Genomic DNA, 14755 nt, shown 5'->3' on the forward strand with positions numbered 1-14755 from the left:
AATACACCCAGTTATGCACTATACGATGATGAAAACAAGTTGTTGACCAGTCACTGGAAAGTACGCCAGCAGTAGAAAATCTATAATTTGCAATTCAGAAAAACTGCCATCACCGAACAAACTCATTGACCCTTAACCCACTGAATCATCATTTCAAAGAAAGAGGAAAAAAGTGATAGTCAGCAGAATGAGTAAGAACAGACGTCGCCTGATCTCTGGCCTCCAGACACTTTTTTGTTTTTCCTCTTCTTTTCTTTCCTTTTTTTGAAACAGATTGTACTTTTAGTAATATAATACTTTTAGTCTTCCACCAGGGGGCCTCATAGAATAATTCAGCCTGAGCTGACCTTCGCTCTGGCCATGGCTTACGCACAGCTGTTAACTCAATATGACATGCAGACATGAGTGATGCACATCAGTGTGAACACTTCTTATATGGACCGTTCAGGCAAAAATACATTTGTTAAAATTTCCCCATTAATCCAAATGTAGTCAATTAGCCAAGACAGTTTGGTGTGTAAAATTAGCTTCTTAAGTTTTGCACTGGAAGTGAATAATGATTAAGGCAAGTGGTTTTATGTATGTGGTTTAACCTGGCTATATTAGCCTCACAGCTCCAGTGCAAAACTAAAGAAGCAAACTTCAGACACAATTCAGCCTGATTTGGGATTCACAGTAAGATGGAAACTGTATGCATCCGATTTCTCACTAAACCATTCCTTTAAAGAGAAAAGATTCTGATCACTCCATTAATCTGCATTGCAAGGGTCAGTCTGGACAGTCCAGGCACCTCTGTCACTCTTGGTAATGAAGACATTAGTGGAGGTTTTGCATAGAAGAACACATCTGTTTTTCCAACCTATCTGAAAATTGCTGTTCTTTTATAGACTTATTTCATGCAAACCATAGCAAGAAAGCAGTGTTCCCACACGCAAACATAACAGAATTTTTAAATGTCGAGCAATATGATAGTATTAGTGCATTAGTACCACATTAATTGTAGCTAGATGACTGTACTTTATAAACAGCTGCACTGAATACACAGCTATTATTCACAGTTATAACGGCCTCAGATGAAATGGCTTCAGAGGAGAAGGCAAAGGGCTAAGCTAAGCAACCACAAACCTTCAGACGGTAAGGTCCATGTGCCATTTGCAGTTCCACTCTTTCTTACTAGACTAATTACAGGCCAAACTAAAGATGACCATATTTTACAACCACAACTTTTACTGCCACAACTTTTTTGACAAAGATTAAGACACAGGTGGCATAGCTACATTTTCCGCTGCATCTGCTTGACGATAAAGCAAAGGGGAAAAAATAGTCCAACTCATTTGAACAGTTTACCAGGGATAATTTCCACACAGTTACCTGAGTAAGAGAACTGTGTTAAGGGTACAGGCCTAATAGCCACATAAGATGTTAAAGTTGTTCTGCAAGTTCTACCAGTGGTTTTTACTTCTTCACTGTGAACCCCAAGTTACTTAATTATAAACCACTGAGGCCAAGTTCCAAATGCTGGAGCTCGCGTTTTGGTTCAAGTGAAACTGTATTGTGCCACCATGACACAGAGATGCTGACAAAGAAACTGTTATCCACAGGTCAGGCTGAGACATTAGCTGTGTGGCAAGTAGCCAGACAGCAAGAGAGCGAGAGAAAGAGAAAAAGAGAGAGATATTTGAAACAAAGTCCCCTGACCCAGAACCTTTTTGTCTTTACTTTCTACAGAACTGAGGTTAAGATAGAACTGGCTAAAAAAGCCTTATTGTTTTTGCCAATAAATATCAACATCATGGTGCAAAACTTTTAAGCACCTGGGAAAATTAGAATTAAAAAGCTAAAAAAAAGAAGAAAGAAAGAAATAATAAACTAAACTACAAAGCTATTTGTTGTATGTGTTCTTAGCTCTGAAAAAAACACCAATATTAGAACAAATACAAATGACACCAATACAATAAGTAGTGATTTACATATGTTAATGTTTTTGTTAAACGCTTTCAAAGCCTTCCTCGTGGCAGATTAGTGGCAGTCATCAACCAACACCCGGAAAAAAGCTACTGGTTAATCAGACAGAAAACAGAGAAAAAAAAAGAAAAGTTGGACAACAAGAAGTGGATCTAGGGTCTGTTTAATGAAGTAGGATCAGGACTTTTGACCAGGCTTTAGCTTCACTAAACCTAACAAACAGCCATGGTTAATTTGTTTTACATCCGCAGTTAACTACTTTCTCTGTTAATCCAGGTTTATTACACTCAGGCTGTGACTAATCCTTGTGCTTGTGCACATGGAAGCATGAGGTTTATGATGAACAGCCAATCAAGTGAAACAGGAGGAGTCGCCAAAGAAGGAAAAAGCAATATTACCACAAGGGTTACATCCAACTAAGCTGAGCAAGAAAAAATGCGCCCTGAATCGAGAACGCTGAGAAGGTTATCTGTAACTGAAACTTAACATAACCCTAAACAGGCATCCAATCATTTGCCGTAAGCCATAATGAGCCATAATACAAAATTAGTCAATTGCTATTAATTAGACTTTCATTTTACTCCCTTCTGACCCCCTTTGCACAGTACTGTTTGAAAACTGTAAAAAAAAAAAAAATTACCAATGGAGCCAATTCTCACTACAGCATTGAAAAGTGTTCACAGGGAGAATTAAGGCAGTAATTCAATAATCTGGTTACGGCTGCACAATAAGGACAAAATACTAATGAAGAACCATGATGAAAATGCTTGGCTGAAACTGAAAATCAGGACAATTGGAGCTTACATATCACATATCATAACTATCACTCATCTTCGGTCCCACAAACACTGGCAACATTTTCACTGTTGATCTGATGCTGCTCATACTATTTGAATGTGTCTGAGTTGCTCGGCACATCTTTAAATCACTACTTTTCATGTACGTGACTATTAAAATTATTTGTAAAATGTTACATTTTGGCAATTTTTATGGGCCTATTTAATCTTTTTCTTAGTGAAAATTTTGGCCTACTGTCTCTTTCATTTCTATGAACTACCATACTGCAATTAATTTGCTACACACTGCGATTATGGTACACTGTTCAAAATACTGAAAGCACATTAGTCAGTCCTTTATATGAAGTGATCAAATTTTGACTAAATGTTTGTTGGATTAACAATGAGCAAAGGCTTTGATTTATCCACAGAACATCTGTAATTGGTCATAGTACTCAGAGCACATAGTAAAACATTCAGTGATTGGTTTCAGGCTCATTTGCACATTGCAGGCTTCAGCAATATCATTACTGCCAAGGCCAATGTTGTAATAATGGTTAACCAACAACAGACTGTGCAGTTCTAATAGCAAATAACTATCACTAAGTGTTCACTAGGCTATCAGTGGCCCACCAAGTCTGGATGTCTTACATGAGTATAAAAAATTGAACTAACACTCAGAACTCAAGATGAAAGAAGCTTAACCGGACTTTCAGCAAGTACTACATCCGATGGTGCAATATCAGCCTGAACTATAAAATGAGAGATAAAAGGCTGATAACATTTGGACTCCTTGGTTGCGGCACATGACCCATGTGTGACTGATCTTTGTGCTTAGTTGTGAGTTCTTAGCACTCAGTTCTGACTTCATAAATAATATGTGGCCTCTAACCTCTGCATAAAAGACGTAAGTGTAGCCTCTACATTCTCCACATGACACAGCAGCTGTTTTTGGACAGTGTGAAGGACAACACACTAATAACATATCAAAGACGATGCGGAGAACAACAAAAAGTTACACTTCATCTGGTGAAGCTTACAGTGGAAAAACAACACAAAGATCATCTTGAACATCACGGCCCATGTTCAGTAGCCTTCGTAAACTAGCGGCCGTTATAAAAACTCTTCTCATGGCCATATAGAAACACGTGTATGTGATCAGGGAAGAAAGTAGCCATTTTTTTGCCCTCACTGACAGATTCAGGGGCATTTTTCACACTAAAGAAGGTGCTGGGTGATGGTATGGCATTGTTTATGTGATGTAATTTATACATCACAATATAACGATAAATATTATAATTATTGTATTGTCATATTACCCAGCTGTAAACAGGGGTAAGTGGAAAGCAAGGTAAATCTGATTTTTTGCCAAATTATTCTTTTAATCACAATAGTAACCAGTAGTGGGTGATATGGCCAAAAATGTATATCATAGTATAATTAAAATTTATAAAGTTTTTAGTCTATCTGTTTATTTATTTAAACTAAAACCAGTTTAGTTGCTTAAGTAAACCTATTTATGAAGGTTAAAAGCATCTTAATATGTTCCTTCACTTTTAAAGAACCATATATAACAACCACAGCAAATCAGAAACCTTTTTTGGGGCAAAATATCAATAACAGAACAATATACAGATAAACATGTGGCAATATTGCTTTCTGATCATAACCCTACACATAAGAACACAGCAGCTACTCTGGCTTAGCAAAAACATTACTAAATATTGTTTCACCTCAACATTTCTCAAGTCTTTTGCTTCATATATGCATCCTATGCACCTCCACTGAAATCTGTGATGTCACAAATGCTTTATTGAACAATATATTCACAGTATCAGTAATCAGCAGTAATAGCTGTGGACCAGTCTCTTTTCATATTACTCTAATATTACTCCCCTTTTAGAAAGCCCTCCGCCTGTACATCCCGCTGTATACTCAGTCCCTCACTCCCTGATTCAGCCATTCAGCTTAATGGGGTGACATCATCACGTTTTGTCCTTTTTACTTGTGGCTTACTAATACGGTTATGACACAACTTATACCTTAAGAGCAATTTCGAATGGAAGCTTATGCCAGATACTAATACTCACTGATCCATCCTATCGCAGAAAATTGGCAAATTAGGTAGTATATAGATTCAAGTTCCCTTCTTTTTTGGAAAAAATGCCAAACTGATTGTGGTGAATGTGAACATAGCGTAGCTATTTCATCCACAGATGAGTGTGTTCCTGCTGTCCAGTCGAGATCAGTGGGTGAACTGATGTGTAAAGCATTGACCGTTTAATTAGTTTGACAGTGACCTACATTCACTTGGTTTATTACATTTAGAAGTTGCTTCATATTTATTTGATTTAGAACCTGTTATTTTGTGGGGCACCATGTGTGTCAGTTTGCCCTTTGCTGCAGTTATTTCTGGTTAATAATGATATGATGAGACAGCAAGTGTAACAACGTCAAGCACACATGACCCATTGTGCAGACTAACGCGCATGTCTCAAAAAACAGGTCAGCACTTTTGCCACATCATAAGACACACAGTTAGAAGTCTTAAGTAATATCCACTGCAGAAACCTGACTAAAAACTTGGAAACAAACATAATGTAGTTATTGTCAACTTACAAATTCAGACATGCCTATTACACTCATTCATGCTTAATAATGCCCTACACTCTATTAGTGTAATGTATTAAGTTATTTCAAGGGAGGTTCATAGTACGTGCATTAAAACCTATTCTAAGGAAATAAATGAGGGCTTTCGACACACTGAATGGAATACAAAGTTGACAATGTCCGAATAATCAGCGCTGTGGCAGAAATAAGATAACACCTACAGAACCAACATTTCTGTATACTGTGTTAATCAAACTAAGATAATCCAGACTCAAGCTCACTCGATATCTTTGGTTTCATTTCCTCTCTATCATGACCTTTATTTTTATATTTATGATAGCAGACAAGGTTACAAGGCTGCTAATGACAGGCCGGACCTGAGCTACTAGTAGTCAAGCATCGAACCGCAAATACGACACCAGTCAATAGTTTAAAATGAAAGCTTGCAACAGCATTAAAACTATTTTGTTCCAGAAACATTTTGAAAAAGTAAATTAAAAGTATGAATTAATAAATAGAAATTGTAAATGTGCCCAGGTTTAAAAGCGTAGCAAAAAAAAAAATCCTGAAAATCATATTGACACTAAGGAAATATGTGTATCATTACACCCTTAGTGCAGAATGATTCTAAGTAGAAATATGAATGAGGTTATAATAATTAGAGTGCATTTTGAATAAAATCAATGGTCCCCTATAGATTATCTACAGATGTTCAAATTGTTAACAAACTATGTGTTGAAACTTGATTCTGAACAATGGTGGGGTTAAGGTTAGGATTTGGACCAGGGTTTAGTTTCTGGGTTGAATTTATGGTAAGGGTTAGGATTAGAGCCAGGTTTAGAGTTTAAAAAAATGATGGTCAATATAGTAGATATTCAGTTGAATGTAACTTGAAAGTAAATTAAGTATCTAGAAAGCATCTATAGTGGACGATCCAAATGTTATTCAGAAAGGTAATCAAACCTCAAAGTATCTGAAAACAGTAGAATTAGCGGTGTAACAATACACAGATTCTGGTCTGTAATTATTTTCTATTCTGAGGTCACAGTTCAACTTGATTATCAATATTTTAAGAGCTAAAGTGTTTTGATTTGATCTAATTATACATTACACACATTTTATTTCAGAATAAGAGACTGCTAAGCGGCATGTCTGTGCAAAATAGTGCCCTTATTAAACTGTGCTACTGAGCTTCAGTGCTATACTGAAATTGTCTCACCATTATGCATTGTTTAATAACTGCAGTTACCTTAGACTATTTGTCATTGAATAACATCTGGTTATTCTCACAATACATTAAATACTACATAAAACATATAAAACTATCTATTGGGGTCTAGCTACATGTATATTATTTACAGTACAGTACATTACAAAAGCTATTGAGCATAAAATAATACAAATTAGTAACATGATAAGAAATTCCAAACTTTTGAAACCAAGTATGTAGTGTGGGACATCTTATCTTAGCACAGCCAATAGTCAATTCCTGGAAAACAGACCCTTTACACATCCTTTAGGTAACCAATAAGCAATGCCTGGAAAGTCACTCCAGTGTGGAAAACGTCATCATTCTTGGCACCAATGTATCACCTTCATCAGTACAAACACATCAGCACACTCATAAGGCTTTTCAAGACATGCCAGTTCAGACCAGTCTATCTCTCTCTGCTATTAATACGCAGTGATAAGGGCTTTTTGCCTCCCGGGCGGCATTTCTTTTTATGGGCAAAAAGAGCTTCATGCCATTGAGTCTAGCTCATCCACAGAGGTGAGATGGGTCAATCTGAGCTTCCTTATCATTACTGTGGCTAGATACACCCGTGGCTGTGTTTTTCTTTTTTTATTATCTCCACAGCATTCACGTGTCCCTCTACACTGGTCTTAGTGAGCTGTGGTGGAAGAAAAAGTGCTCACTTAGCACCAAGACCTGCTCAATTGGGCAAAGTCTAGTGTCCAGTGAAACTAGGCACTGCCAACTCAGCTGAAGGCCAGAAGAGTCAGCACTGAGGGCTTCCCGTCCCTCTTGATCTCATGCATCATCTGAAGAACAGAAGAACGTGGACTATGGACACCTTCAACCTTTGAGCTGCACCTTATCACCTGCAGACCTGATAAGAGTACAAAAAATGTAATGATGCTTCGTTCACATGACCTTTCATCCTCAGGGCAATGATCTCAAGGACACAGAGGGACGCATATTACCTCACACCTTCCTTTCTGACATAAGAAAAGTGCAAAAACATCTTTGCTCATTCATATGTTGCTGTAGTAAGTCATAGTAGAGAGGGTCAAACATAACAGTAGAAGAAAACAGGGAATTCCATAAATTTTACAAAATGTCTCATAATTAAATCATTACGATGTAATCAAAGTAGTTCAGAGTGGTTTGATGTGAAATCATCACTTGCAAAGAATCTTGGTGAGTCAGCATTGCTCACAGTGGTGGTGATAGGAACCAGACATCCACAGTGTTTAATGCCTCTAAAAGCTACATCACAGAAATGTATTGCATGAAATGGTTGTGAATAAGCTGCCTGATGCCTGAGACATTGTTTTACAACAATTTTGGCCCAAAACATATTCTTTAAACATATTCATATTCATGGCAGAGAGATACATGCAGCGTGTTCTACAGCAAAATAGTCGCCAAAGGAAACTTTTGTTTTCCAGTTTGTTTTCCAATTTGGACAGGAAATAAAGTTGATAGGTTTCCCTACAATGCACTATTTCACATTAAATCACTCGGAATGACTCAACTATCTCAACCACTGAACTGTGAAGAATTCTTTGAAAACACTGTGTTCAGAATTCCCCTATTATGTAATAAGATTTTATTCCAAGTCATTTTGGATCATTGGCCCAAACGTTTGCACAAGGTACAGGGTACAGCAAATTACTGCTGACACTTTCAAACTGTATAAAAAGATAAATGTTTCAATGAAACACTGACAAAACTGAAGCTGGAAACTTTTGAAAAACAGAGCATGATTCCAAACGAAAGACTTCCATTTACTCTACAGTTACAACCCACTTATAACTGAAAGATCGTAATCAGCTATATATTAATCTGACTCATTTAGTTATTCCTGAACAAGCCTTAGAAAATGCCTAGCTGGGCAGGTACTCTTAATTCTTAAACATGTCAAGTTTCAAATAGCAATAGCATATGGACCAAACAGAGTGACCAAAGGCTCAAAATTCCCTGTGTTATTGCGAACATGACATTAAAACCAATCTCTCTCTGATATTACATGCAGCTCCCTCACCCAAACATTTCAATTAGACTATGTAATGCCATAGATAACTGAACATTAAAATAACCCAGCAGCATTGCAACCCTCTCCATCTGTCTTACACTGAAGCCGTGCTCATTCCCAGCTTTTGTGAATTCTCTGTAAAGATTAAAGCTAAAAAAGCTGGTACAGCATCAGCACAATGAGATAACTTCAGACGGGAAATGAAAGCCTGAGACAAAGGGGGATCGCTTCCCTTTTCCTACTGACTGCCAGCCCTTCTGACACATCAGACAGAGATCACTTGACTGAAAAACACGAACACTCACAGCAGCTGTTAAAACACACTCTCATTAAGTGCCAGATGATGCCGATGAATCAAACATCTTGAGATGCTATTAAGAACTGCAATCTCAAAACGCACAGCAGATCAGAAATAGCCGAGGAATACGACTGATAATTACTAGTTTGAGAATTGTTTGGGTAAGCAGTGGGGGTTTCCTATTCCAAAATAGTCTAACATCAGAAGGGATGGTTTTGTCTGGAATTCAAGACCATCCCTGACCACAAAGCACATGCTGAGGGAGCGTTCAAGCCCTTGAGTCACATATGTGGCAAACTTCCTAGGCAATGAACTGTATTGATGGTTCTCATTGGCAAATCTGCACACTGGCACTAAGCGTAGCCTGGACTTCTTGGAGAAGTGAACTTACCCCACCAGATGAGACGACAGGATCCACAAGTTTGTGATCCAAAACAGCAGCGTGGCCCCAAGGTAGAGACAGTGGAAGGAAACAAGCAACATGTTCAGTACAAATATCATGCATAAGACAGACTTAGCTGAAAGAATCTGATCTCGACATTTTTACAAACTAGCATAAAAGGACATAAAAGGACATGATTTCTGAATAATTCAGTCCTCGGTTTGGAAACAGAGTCATACGGAGTGATTCAGAGTGAACTTCATCACTGTCTCAGATCTCAGGCTGAGTATTCCACACCATTTCATGTAATAACTTTCTGTGAGGGAGTTCTGTTAGAGGCATTTAACACATCTGACTTCTGGTTCCTATCAGCACCACTGTGAACAAGTCTGACTCGGCAGGTTTCTCTAGAAAAGAGCTTTTCCACACCAAACCACTCTGAATGACTTTATTACATCTCCTCTGATTACTTACTCCGAATTTCTGAAAAACTGGTGGAGCTCCCCTTTAAACCTTGCACTCTGTGGCTTTTATATTATAGTTCAGTTCCCAAAAAAACCCAGGGAAGAAGCGGCTAACAGACTTCAGCTCCTTTGCTGGCAGATGCTGGGCGTGCTATGAAGCTCCACTGCAGCTTTGAACATGATAATTTGATAATTTTACGGGTTTGGTAGATACATTTACTTCTACTTCAGTGGTCCTCTCACTGCAGTAACAACACGTCTACCTCAACACTGATTTATGTGATTTAGACTCTGTCTCTCTCCTACAGAAATAACTGTTTTCCTCACACGAGGCTGAAGTCAGTTTCCTATTCGCCAGCCGTATCTTCTATTTCCCCCATTCCGCCTTAAAATGCTGCAGTTGTAACTGCTGCAGCATTTAAGGTGGAAAGGGAAAACTCGGACACTAGCTGAGATTAAGCAGCTGACTTCAGCCTCACCTTCGTTCTCTTTACTGTGCTGTTTACACTTCCACACGGAACTTAGCAAAGTTAAAAGGTCGTTATAAATACGCCCATTAGTTCGTAATAATAATATCACCTGGCTTCGCTTCGACGTTGAGAGCTCGCAGAGGGTCCCGCTCACAAATGTAAGCGCTGAAAACCAGAAACTGCACCCACCATCGAGCGCTTCTGGCACTTTCTCCTCGTCTCGTTACCTGAGCAAAGTCCGGCTTTGATACTCAGGCGCGGGCTTCCTTCTCGGGCGGAACTTTAAAACCACGCCCACTTCTCCTCTCCCTTCAACGCCATTGGCTGCCGGAGAGACGCAACGTGTTTTTGAACCGCCTTAAGCCTTAATCTCGCCCACAAGATGGAGCGCACAATAGGAGCACTTGGTGTGTTGTAAAGCGCACTCGCATACTGCAGCGCATGTGTTCTAGAGCCCTTGGCTAGTGAGTAGAAATGTGGCCTTCCCCTGTAGGCCGTTCTAGACCACGAGATCACATTTATAAAGCAGCCGGCGGCCACGGTTCAGCGCACTACCTAAGTGTTCTAGAAGGGGAGCGAGCATATTGGGACGCAGCCTAAAACGTTTCGCCACCTATTGGCCACGAACAGAAGGAAACCGACAACACATCAACAAGATGTGATTTTGTTGAAACGGTGTGAATACAGACATTTTAAATACGCTATGCAAAATGTAAATAAAATAGAACACAATTGTGTGCAAATCATTTACACCCTATATTCAATTACAAATTCTGTTTTTTTTTTTTTAATATATGCCCCATTTTGAATTTGATGCCAGCAACACATTTCAAAAAGGTTGGGGCATGTTTACCACTGTGTTGCTTCACCTCATATTTTAACAACACTCTGTAAGCACTTAGGAACCGAGGAGACTAAGTGCTGTAATTTTGAAAGTGAAATGTTTTCCCATTCTTGCTTGACATAGTATTTCAGCTGCTCATCAGTTTGGGGGCTCGTTTGTCATATTTTTCTCTCCAAATGTTTGCAGTGGTGACAGGTCTGGACTGCAGGCAGGCCAGTTTAGCACCTGGACTCTTTTAATACAGAGCAATGCTGTTGTAATACATGCAGAATGTGGTTTGGCATTATCTTGCTAAAATAAAGTGAGACCTTCCTTGAAAAAGATGTCATCTGGGTGGCAGCACATGTTGCCAAAACAAGCATATTTACATTTACAATTTACAGCATTTAGCAGATGCTCTTATCCAGAGCGACTTACAAGAAGTGCTTTGTCTATCTGGAGAAAGAATCTTTGCTAGTTACCAATAGCTTAGAGAAAAGACAGTCCTGAGCTCAGATACTGCTAGAAACGAAGACACTGTAGATACCCAGAGAAAAAGGAGCAGAGTTGAACACAGAACTCTGTGCCATTCAATACAATGCAATACAATAAAATACAATACAGTAAACTACAAATACACAGTGCAATACAATAAAATATAAGTGCAGCTTATAATTCAGTGCTCATTTAAGTGCTGTGTAAAGAGATGTGTCTTCAGTCTGCGTTTGAAGACAGTAAGAGACTCTGCTGTATGAATGGCCAAAGGGAGTTCATTCCACCACCTGGGTGCCAGTACAGAGAACATTCTTCCACATGCCTTGAAGGATGGCGGGTCAAGCCGAGCTGTACTCGAAGCTCAAAGGGCTCGTGGTACAGTTCGAGATTTCACCATTGCCATCAAGTAGGTAGGGGCTGGTCCATTTTTGGCTTTGTAGGCAAGCATTAGGGTTTAAATCTGATGCGTGCAGCTACAGGAAGCCAGTGAAGGGAGCGCAGCAGTGGGGTGACGTGGCTGAACTTTGGCAGATTGAAGATGAGCCGTGCTCAACCATGCCACGTGCACTAATGTACCCCCATACAATGACGCATGCTGGCTTTTGAGCTGTGCACTGATAACCAGCTGGATGGTCCCTCCCCTCTTTAGCCTGGAGGATGCGGAGTCCATAATTTCCAAAAAAACATTTATATTCATTTGTGGATACAGGCGAACTGTCTTCACAGACAGTGTTTTCTGGAAGTGTTGAGCTCATGCAGTGATTTCCTCCATAGAATTGTATCTGTTTTTAATGCAGTTCCAGCTGAAAGCCTGAAGATCACTGCCAGCCAATATTGGTTTACGGCCTTGTCCCTTGCACACAGAGATTTCTCTGGATTCTCTGAATCTTTTATTGATATTATTTAATGATGAGTTCTTTGTTATTTTACGTTGAGAAACATTGTCCTTGAATTCTTGCACTACTTGCCTGCTCAGTCTTTCACAGAGTGGTGACCCCATCCCCATCTTTACTTCTGAAAGACTCCGCCTCTCTGAGATGCTTTTTTATACCAAATCATGTTACTGAACTGCTGCCAATGAACAGAATTAGCTGTGAGATGTTTCACCAGGCGTTTTTTAAATTATTACACAACTTTATCAGTCTTTTGTTTCCTCGTCCCAACTTCTTTGAAATGCATTACTAGCATCAAAATCAAAATGAGTATATACACTATATTTCCAAAAGTATTCACTCACTCCATTGAATTCAGGTGTTCCAGTCACTTCCATGGCCACAGGTGTAGAAGAAAACAAGCACCTAGGCATACAGACTGCTTCTACAAACAAATGTGAAACAATGGGTCGCTTCTCAGGAGCTCAGTGAATTCCAGCATGGTACTGTGATAGTGTGATAGATACCTGTGCAACATGTCCAGTCGTGAAATTTCCTCGCTAATAAATACTCCACAGTCAACTGTCAGTGGTATTATAATAAAGTGGAAGCAATTGGGAATGACGGAAACAGCCACGAAGTAGTAGACTACGTAAAATGACAGAGCGATGGAGAAATGGGTTTCCATGGCCGAGCAGCTGCATCCAAGCCTTACATAACCAAGTGCAAAGCAAAGCGTCAAATGCAGTGGTGTAAAGCACCGCCACTTTACTCTAGAACCGTGGAGACGGGTTCTCTGGAGTGACGAATCATGCTTCTCCAACTGTCAATCTGATAGATGAGTCTGGATTTGGTGGTTGCCAGGAGAACGGTACTTGTCTGACTACATTGTGCCAAATGTAAAGTTTGATGGAGGGGGATTTTGGTGTGGGGTTGTTTTTCAGGAGTTGGGCTCAGCCCCTTAGTTCCAGTGCAAGGAACTCTTAATGCTTCAGCATCAAGAGATTTTGGATAATTTTATGCTCCCAACTTTGTGGGAACAGTTAGGGAATGTCCCCTTCCTGTTCCAACATGACTTCGCACCAGTGCACAAAGCAAGGTCCATAAAGACATGGATGAGCAAGTTTGGCATGAAAGAATTTGACTGAGTCCTGACCTCAACCTGATAGAACATCTTTGGGATGAATTAGAGCAGGGACTGCAAGCCAGGCCTTCTCATCCAACATCATTGCATGACCTCACAAATGCGCTTCTGGAAAAATAGTCAAAAATTCCCATAAACACATTCACAACCCTTGTGGAAAGCCTTCCCAGAAGAGTTATAAAAGAAAGTTATTAAGCTGTTATAGCGAGCGAATACTTTTGGCAATATAGTGTATTTTTCAAAAAACAATAAACTGTCTCAGCTTTAACATTCAATATGTGTCTTAGTACTTTTAGGGTTTAAGAGATTTGGGTTTACTTAGAGTTTAAATGATTTGCACATCATCATCTGTTTTTATTTACATTTTGCACAGCATCTCAACATTTTTAGAAACAGGCTTGGAATATGGCTTCTGTCTCTTTTTTCAGTTTTTTTTTCTCTCTCTCTATATTTTTTTTTTACAAAAGTTAATGGACAGTGAATGCATAATAGTAAATACTGTGAATAGTTCAACAAAGCAGAGATCTCATTCACCAGCTTCTTATTCGAAAAATAAAATGAAAGCATTTTCCAGAAAATTCTACAAAAAATTTGAATAAGTAGTTAATGGAAAGCCATCTTCATCCTCATAATGGTTCAACATTATAAAAGTACACCATGATAAAATCTGACTAAATGTTGATTCATCCATTAGTGGCAAAAGTACCAAAAATCTGTCCTCTAGCTCAGACAGAGACAGGCCTACTAATGCTCTGATAAGAAGGAAAATCCCTTGGAATTCAACAAAAGTGAAAGTATAAAAGCTCCTCATTTTGAATCCAGTCATGCATCAAAGCCTGTAAAATCTGCTTTAACCAAGGAATTAAATTCCAACTTGATTACAGAAATGCTGCACTTCTGCTATAACTCATTTCAGTCAAAATATTGACAGAATCTCCAAACTTACACATTTACTGTCCTGCTGGCAAGTAGCACTATTACAGAAAATGTATTGCACAACTGTCATTACTATATTATTAAACATGATTAAGAGCAGTAATAAAGTAGATGTGCTCAGTTCTTTACATTCCACAATTAATTCAGCTGAAGGAAATTCAGACTGAAACTCAAATGGATCCCTACTCCCTCTAAAGTGCACTGCATAGGTCATGAAACGCATGCGCTAAATGTGAGATAGGGAGTCCTGCAGCTTTGGC

The sequence above is a fragment of the Pygocentrus nattereri genome, chromosome 19, assembly GCF_015220715.1.
Source record: "Pygocentrus nattereri isolate fPygNat1 chromosome 19, fPygNat1.pri, whole genome shotgun sequence".
NCBI lineage: Eukaryota > Metazoa > Chordata > Actinopteri > Characiformes > Serrasalmidae > Pygocentrus > Pygocentrus nattereri.